This window comes from Macrotis lagotis, chromosome 4, assembly GCF_037893015.1.
Source record: "Macrotis lagotis isolate mMagLag1 chromosome 4, bilby.v1.9.chrom.fasta, whole genome shotgun sequence".
In the NCBI taxonomy this organism is placed as follows: domain Eukaryota; kingdom Metazoa; phylum Chordata; class Mammalia; order Peramelemorphia; family Peramelidae; genus Macrotis; species Macrotis lagotis.
Window position 1 is genome coordinate 109,980,775 of NC_133661.1, and position 7,683 is coordinate 109,988,457.

Sequence of the window (7,683 nt, forward strand, 5' to 3'; positions counted from 1 at the left end):
TCCAAGTCCAAGCCCAGGGCTCTCTGTACTATGGAACCACTTTGCTTCCCTATTCTAGTAATCAACATTTATATGCTTTAATATTAAAACCTTGCTTTATAAATACTCATTAATTTGATCCTCCCAACAACCTGATAAGGTAGTTGCTATTATTATTTCCATTTAGAGATGAGGAAACAAAGAGATAAAATAACTTACCCAAGGATGACACTTTTAGCAAGTTTATGGGGAAAATTAAAACTCAGATCTTCCTGACACTAAGTCCTGAGTTTCTCCCCTTGAACCTCCCAGTTCTCCTGTCTAGTCTATCTTGTCCAATCCATACCTAATCAAGAGTCTCTTTTAGAATATGTCTGACAAATGATCATCTATCCTTTGTGAGGAACAAGTAGCCTATTAATTTCATATTTATTATACATATATATATATATATACATATATATATATATATATACTTGGTATCATCTCCCTTAGAATTTAAGTTCCTTATGAATGCATTTACATCCCCAAGGGCCAGCACATAATAGATACTTAATTTCTAGTATATTGACTGATTAGATATTTCTAATTGCTAGGACATTTTACTTCACATAAAATCAAAATTCACCTCTTTCAATTTGTTCCAAATTCTGCCTTCCAAGAACAAGTCTAATTCCTCTCCAATATAGATTGAATATTTGAGATAATTATCACACTTGAAAACTTGTCTCTCAAAGGGCAGATAGGTGGCATAGTGGATAAAGCGCCCGGCCCTGGGTTCAAATCCAGTCTCAGACACTTAATAATTACCTAGCTGTGTGGCCTTGGACAAACCACTTAACCCTGTTTGCCTTGCAAAAAAAACCTAAAAAAAAAAAGTTGTCTCTCCAGTCTCCCTTCCCTAAATTCTCTCTTAATCTAGACCAAATATCTGTAGCTCCTTCATTGTAGCATAAGCTTGAGAATCTTCACTATCTTGGTTGACTTCCTTCTCCAATTTATATCAATGTCTATACATAAAATGTAGTATGGTGAACTGAAAACAGTACTTCATTTGTGAAATGATCATGATAATGAACAGAGACAATCTCACTTTTTCTAGAGTTTTGCCTCCCTATGTAACATAAAATCATGTTAGTTACAAGGCTCCCATTTCATACTACTGACTCTTATTGAGCTATAAATTCATTAAACTCTTTAATTCTTTTTCAGACGAACTATCTGTCTCCCAATCTAGCACTTTTTGCAATAAACTACTTGCCCTGAACTTAGGAATTTATAGACCTTTTGTGCCTACCACCTAATAATAATAATAATAACCTCTTCCTGCAGCACCTACATCCCTCAGCATTAGGAAGACTGTTCAGCTTCTACATTTTTCCAATTCACCCTAGGTAAGTACAGAATTGCTCATCACTCAGTGACAGTGCAGCAAGGCTCAAAGCCAACTATAAAGCACAGAGAGATAAAAGATATTCTAATCACTACATCAAATTACCAAGGAGAATGAGTCACCAAAATATTGTAAATGCCTTAGAATACAATAAAATGGAAAGAGAATAAATGAAGACTAAGCCCATGAACTGACAATGGGGAGTAGCTCTTAGAAAACACACTTCCCATATTAATATCTGAGAAATAAAGACCTTTCAAAAACACAAGGCAAGCTCTATTATCATCAGTACTTAAACTTAGCTCATTTAAAAGTGGTTAAATTTCTAAATAAAAAAAAATCTAGAATCTCTACCTTTCTTTTGCATTCCATTGCAATGACAGTGAAAATCATTACATAACCTAAATTAACACTGAAGTTGCCTTCTTCAGATCCAATCAAGCCTGCACCCCCCTTCCACTCCCACCCAGTTTTTTCCCCTCAGCTTTTTCTGTAGTCCACACTACAAAACTCAAGACTGTTGATGAAAATTTTCTCAGTTATCAGACAATGGTATTAACAGTAGCTCATGGTCTCATGCCCATTATCAATGATTAGACATTTTAGCAGAAAATAATATATTTTGAACGAACTTCATGATTCATTTATTCTTCCAGGTAGAAAATACTTTGTGAGGGACTAAGAGGAAAAACAAAGGTTATCACCTCATATTACCCGTCTTCCAGGAATCATGTACACAAATTTGTGTTCTTGTTCAGTCATTATTCAATCATGTCTGACTCTTCATGACCCAAATTGGTATTTTCTTAGGAAAGATATTGAAGTAGTTTGCCATTTCCTTTCCCAGCACATTTTAAGATGAGGAAACTGAAGCAAACCAGATTAAGTGATTTGCCCAGGATCACACAGGTCAGATTTGAACTCAGGAAGAAGAATTTCCTGATTCAAGACCTGGAACTCTATCTATTGTGCCATCTAGTTGCCCATGCAAACAGGTGAAAATATTAACTAATATGTGAAAAACATTTTGAGAGAAGTACAGTGTTTGGGGAGTTCGATGCAAAATCTACTATGGCACTCTAAAGTTATCATGGAAGGTTTCATGGTGGAGTTGGAACTTCAATCTAACCTTAAAAGATGGACAGAATTTTGACAGGCAGTCAAATAAGTCAAAACCATCCATTCTAAATTCTATACATGTGAATTATTCAGGCAAAATTCTTAAACCTAATAGATTAATGATTAATTACTATCATATTATATTTAATAATTCAAAAATATATAATTATTGATATAATTTAATATAATTAGTGTGATATTGATATAATAATTTAATAATTATAATTAATAATAGGTTAATAAATTAGAAACTCATAAAGGCATAGATAATATTAGCTGATATGCATATAGAACCTATTTTCTGAAATTTACTACTGGGTGACCACAGAAAAGTTAAGGTTTAAACAATGTTTTAACATTTGCTACTCAAATTTGAACCTTAAAAATGACCTTAGCAGACAGGTATTATTATTATCTTCATTTTACAAATGAGAAAACTGAGGCAGGCAATGTTTATTTGACTTATCCAGTAACACACAGATAGTTAAAGCCTATATTTAAACTTAGATCTTCTTGATTCCCATTCCATTTCTCTATCTATTATACCACCTAGCTGCTGAGAACTTAAATTTTATATGTCCTTTATATGTCCATCTCCCAAAGCTCTGCCCTGATGAGTTTGTGCTCTTCAGTTCAGGACTATGAATGAAACACACTAGTGTATAACTGAATTTCCCCAGTGACAGTGTATACACATGGATAGTATCCTCTTGACAGTTATATAAACCTAGGGCTGGAAATGACACAATATCATATCTTCATATAATCTCAAGATTTTGCTCCTTCAAAGCAACTTTCCCTTGGGTAGCTAGGTGGCACAGTGGATAGAGCACTGACCCTGGAGTCAGGAGGACCTGAGTTCAAATACAGTCTCAAATACTTAATAATTACCTACCTGTGTGACTTTGGGCAAGTCACTTAACCCCATTGCCTTGTAACCCCCCCCCCAAAAAAAAAATCTTTCTCCAAACAGTAAACCTGGCTAATACTAGGTTAAAACAGGTTAATTCATAGATCTAGAATTGAAAAGATTATTAATACAAATCCCTCATTTTCCATAAGAGAAATCTCAAGCCTAAAATGATTAAATGATTTGCCTTGGAGTCACATAATAATAGAAAATGACAAGGAGCAGAATTTGAATTCAAATCCTATAACTTCAACCTCAGGGGTCTTTCAACTGAACCATGTCCTAAGCTTATTGTTTGTTGTATGTCTGTGAAAACAGCACCATGACCAGTGCCATGTCAGGAACTGAATCTTTTCCATTTAAATTGTCTTAGGAAAATTCTGAAGATCACCTGACAGGAGAAGAAACCAGACACTGAGGTCCTTTTCTTGACCTAAACTACCTAGCATTCCAACATAACTACAGAGAATGCAATTATGACAAGCTAGTCATGTTGCTAGAATGCCAGAAATATACTTGCTGAAAGACTACTTTATGGAGAACTCACCTAGGGCAAGCACTCACAATATCAGAAAAGGTGATACCAGGAAACCATGAAGGTCTCTCTTAAGAACTCTAGAAATGACTGTACAGCTTGAGAGGCACTGGTACAAAACTGCCCAGCAGTAAGTATCCCAGGTGTTCACATGGACTATTTGTGCTCAACCTGTGGTAAAACAATCCAATTTTCTATTTGTCTGATCACTTACAGTGGGCCACAGAGTGATTTGTCTCAAATATAGTACTGTCATTTTGGCTTTCTTAGATAACAAAGGACAAGAACCAATGAACCAATTGTCTTAAGCATCAAAATCTATGGTTGAATCATGATCTTCTTGAATTTTGGCATCTGAGAAACATTAGGAAATATGAATTTAAAATTTATAAAATTTTTATCTGAAAACTCTTCATTCTTGTTTAGCAAAAATTTAACTCTGATATTATTAGTAGTCACCAAAACTGCGATTTTAATAAAGTTCTGCTTTTACTATTGACTATTCCCTGTCTTATTTTTTTTTGACTTTGTGCTAAAGAAAGATTGGGTGTAGAGAAGGGCAGGAAGAAAAGAAGAATAAAAGAAAGAAAATTTCATTTTCAAAGAATAGATGTTTGCAATTCCAACAATAAAAACTTAGTCCTTTGCAATGACAAAATGCTTCCTAGGAAACCCAGACCATCCTAAGTCATTATATACAGAATATACCTTGTCATAAGTGCCAGGTTTCAAAGACAGGGGAAATGGAATGATAATGAAATTATCCAACACTCAGAATTTCAACCCCTGACAGCATAAGGGCTATCTGTCACTGATTACACAAAGCATTAATAACACTCTGCTCTCCCTTCCCATTGACAAAGGTGGCAACAAGAATAGTAAATAGACTCGGATGGATTAGTGTGGGAGACAAAAATTTACTAATATGATATGAGAATATGAGAAATGATAGAAAAGTAACCTGTTTGTCACCTTTAAGCTGAAAAAGTTCAATTCTTTTTCTTTTCATGTAATATTTTAACTATATAATTACCACTCCCTTTTGCCAATACATTTGGATTCAAGGCTCTCACTGTAGAATACAATGGTATGCTAGTGAAGTTTTTTTCTTTTTTGTGTGTTACATTTTATTTTATCGCCCCCACCCCAGTTACATGCAAAACAAGTTTCATCATTCACTTTTAAAACTCTTTAGTTCTGAATTCTTTCCCTTCCTCTCACTTCACTTCCCCTAATTGAGAAAGCAAGTTATTTGATAAAGGTAAAAATGTGTAGTTAAGAAAATCATTACCAAAAGTCATGTTGTAAAGAGAAAACTCAAGAAAAATAAAGGAAAAAAGAATGCTTCAATCTGTATTCATACACCATCATCTCTGTCTCTGGGATGGATAGTATTCTTTATCATAAGTAAATCCTTCAAAGTTCTCTTAGGTCACAGAATTGCTTATCATTCTACAACTGTGCTGATACTTATAGTACATTTTCCCCTGCATCTGCTAATGTAAGTTTTAATGAGAGCATCCTGTTAATCATTTCTTAAAAGAGAATAGCATTTCATCTTAATCACCTACCTGGGCCTCCCCTCAATCTCCAGTTCCTTGCTACCAGAAAAGAGCTGCCAAAAATATACTTATACATAGAGCTCCTTTCCCTTTTTGTTTTACATCTCTTCTGGAATATAGACCTAGTTATGTCATTACTATGTCACAAGGTAGTCATGGTTTTATAACCCTTTGGGCATAGTTCCAAATTGTTCTCCAATTCCTCTATATCCAATTGCTTATTCTACAACTTCTCCAACAGTGCATTAATGCCTCATTTTCCCTATATCCATTCCAACATTTATCATTTTCTCCTTCTATTCTAATAGCCAATCCAAAAGGTATAAGGCAATAGCTCAGAACTGTATTTCTCCTACTAATAGTGAGTTAGGACATTTTTTATGATTTAAACAGATAGCATTGATAACCTCATTTGAAAACTGTCCATTTCTTTTGATCATTCATTAATTGGGTAGGGCAGCGAGGTGGTGTATTGGATAGAGCACTGGCCTTGGAGTCAGGAGGACAGGTGTTCAAAAGCTGCCTCAGATACTTGACTCGTAGTAGCTATGTGACCTTGGGCAAGTCACTTAACCCTGATTGCATCACATCCAGCATCATCTCCAGTAAACCTGATGGCTCAAGAGGAGAAAGTGAGGGTGGTGACCTAGCATAGCACTCCCTCACTCAAATCTAATTCATGTGTTTATCGTGACATCACCTCCCTAATGTCATGGTTTTCTTTGCAAATGAAGAACAAATATTATCAATTGGATAATTGTTCTTATTTTTTTATAAATTTGGCTCAGTTTTCTATGTTTGAAAAACTAGGAATTTTATCAGAGAAACTTGTTTCAATATTTTTAAGCCAAAGTTACTATTGCTAACTCTATTTCCCTCCATCCAATTCCCTTCCAACCCCATTTATTTTATTCTCTCCCTTCTTTCACCCTATCCTTCCTCAAAAGTATTTTGTATCTGACAATCTCCTCCCACAATCTTCCCTCCCTTCTATCATCTTCCTCCCTTTCTACCATCCTTTTCTCCTCCTCCACTTCTCTAGGGAAAGATAGATTTCTATATCCAATTGAGTGTGCATATTATTCCCTCACTGAGTCGATTCCAATGAAAGTTACTCCTCCTCACCTCCCCAACCTTCCACTCTACTGTAAAAGTTTTTTCTTGCCACTTTTATATAAAATAACTTACCTCATTCTACCTTCCCCTTTCCCTTTCTCTCAGCACATTCTTCCTCCATTCATTAACTCCAACTTTTTATATATTATCACTTCATATTTAACTCCCACCTGTGCATTGTCTATATATGTTCTTTATAACTGCCCTAATAAATGAGAAAGCTCATATGAGTTATCAGTAACATCTTCCCATGAAAGAATATAAGCAGTTCAACAATCATTAAGTCCCTTATGATTTGCCTTTCCTGTTTACCTTTTTATGTTTCACTTAAGTCTTGAATTTGAAGATCAAATTTTCTGTTCAGCTCTGGTCATTTCCTCTGGAAAGTTTAAAAGTCCCCTATTTCATGAAATCTCCATCTTTTCCCCTGAAAGAGTATGTTCAGTTTTGCTGGGTATTTGATTCTTGATTGTAATCCAAGCTCTTTTGCCTTCCAGAATATCACATTCCAAGTCCTATGATCCCTTAACGTAGAAGCCACTAAAGTTTGTGTTTCATGATATTTGAATTTTTTTCTTTCTGACTGCTTACAATATTTTCTCCTTGACTTGGGAGCTCTGAAATTGGGGAGGTGATCGTGGGTTCTTTCAATTTCTATTTTACCCTCTGCTTCTAGAATATCAGGGCAGTTTTCATTGATAATTTCTCAAAAAAATGATGCCTAAGTTATATTTTTTTGGCATAGCTTTCAGGTAGTCCAATAAATTTTAAATTATCTCCTCTGGATCTGTTGGTAAATTGTTTTTCTGATAAGATATTTCGCATTTTCTTCTAGTTTTCATTCTTTTAGTTTTATTTTACTATTTCTTGATTTCTAACAAAGTCATCAGCTTCCCTTTGATCCATTATATATTTAAGTAATTATTTTCTTCAGTGAGCTTTTGCATCTCTTTTTCCACTTGGCCAGTTCTTCTTTTAAAGGCATAGTTCTCCTCACTGACTTTTTGAACCTCTTTTTCCATTTGGCCCAAGCTGATTTTTCAGATTTTATTTTCTTCCATATTTTTGG

General features: G+C 34.7%; 1 long non-coding RNA gene across 1 annotated transcript in view; it reads right to left on the minus strand.

The window, feature by feature from the left end:
• LOC141519989 (uncharacterized) overlaps nucleotides 1-5,593 on the minus strand; it is a 145,841-nt gene extending 140,248 nt beyond the window's left edge. Inside the window, exon 1 of the long non-coding RNA XR_012477499.1 lies at nucleotides 5,508-5,593. This is a non-coding gene — a long non-coding RNA (uncharacterized LOC141519989). The remainder of the gene's footprint in view (nucleotides 1-5,507) is intronic.
• Nucleotides 5,594-7,683: the final 2,090 nt, after the last annotated feature.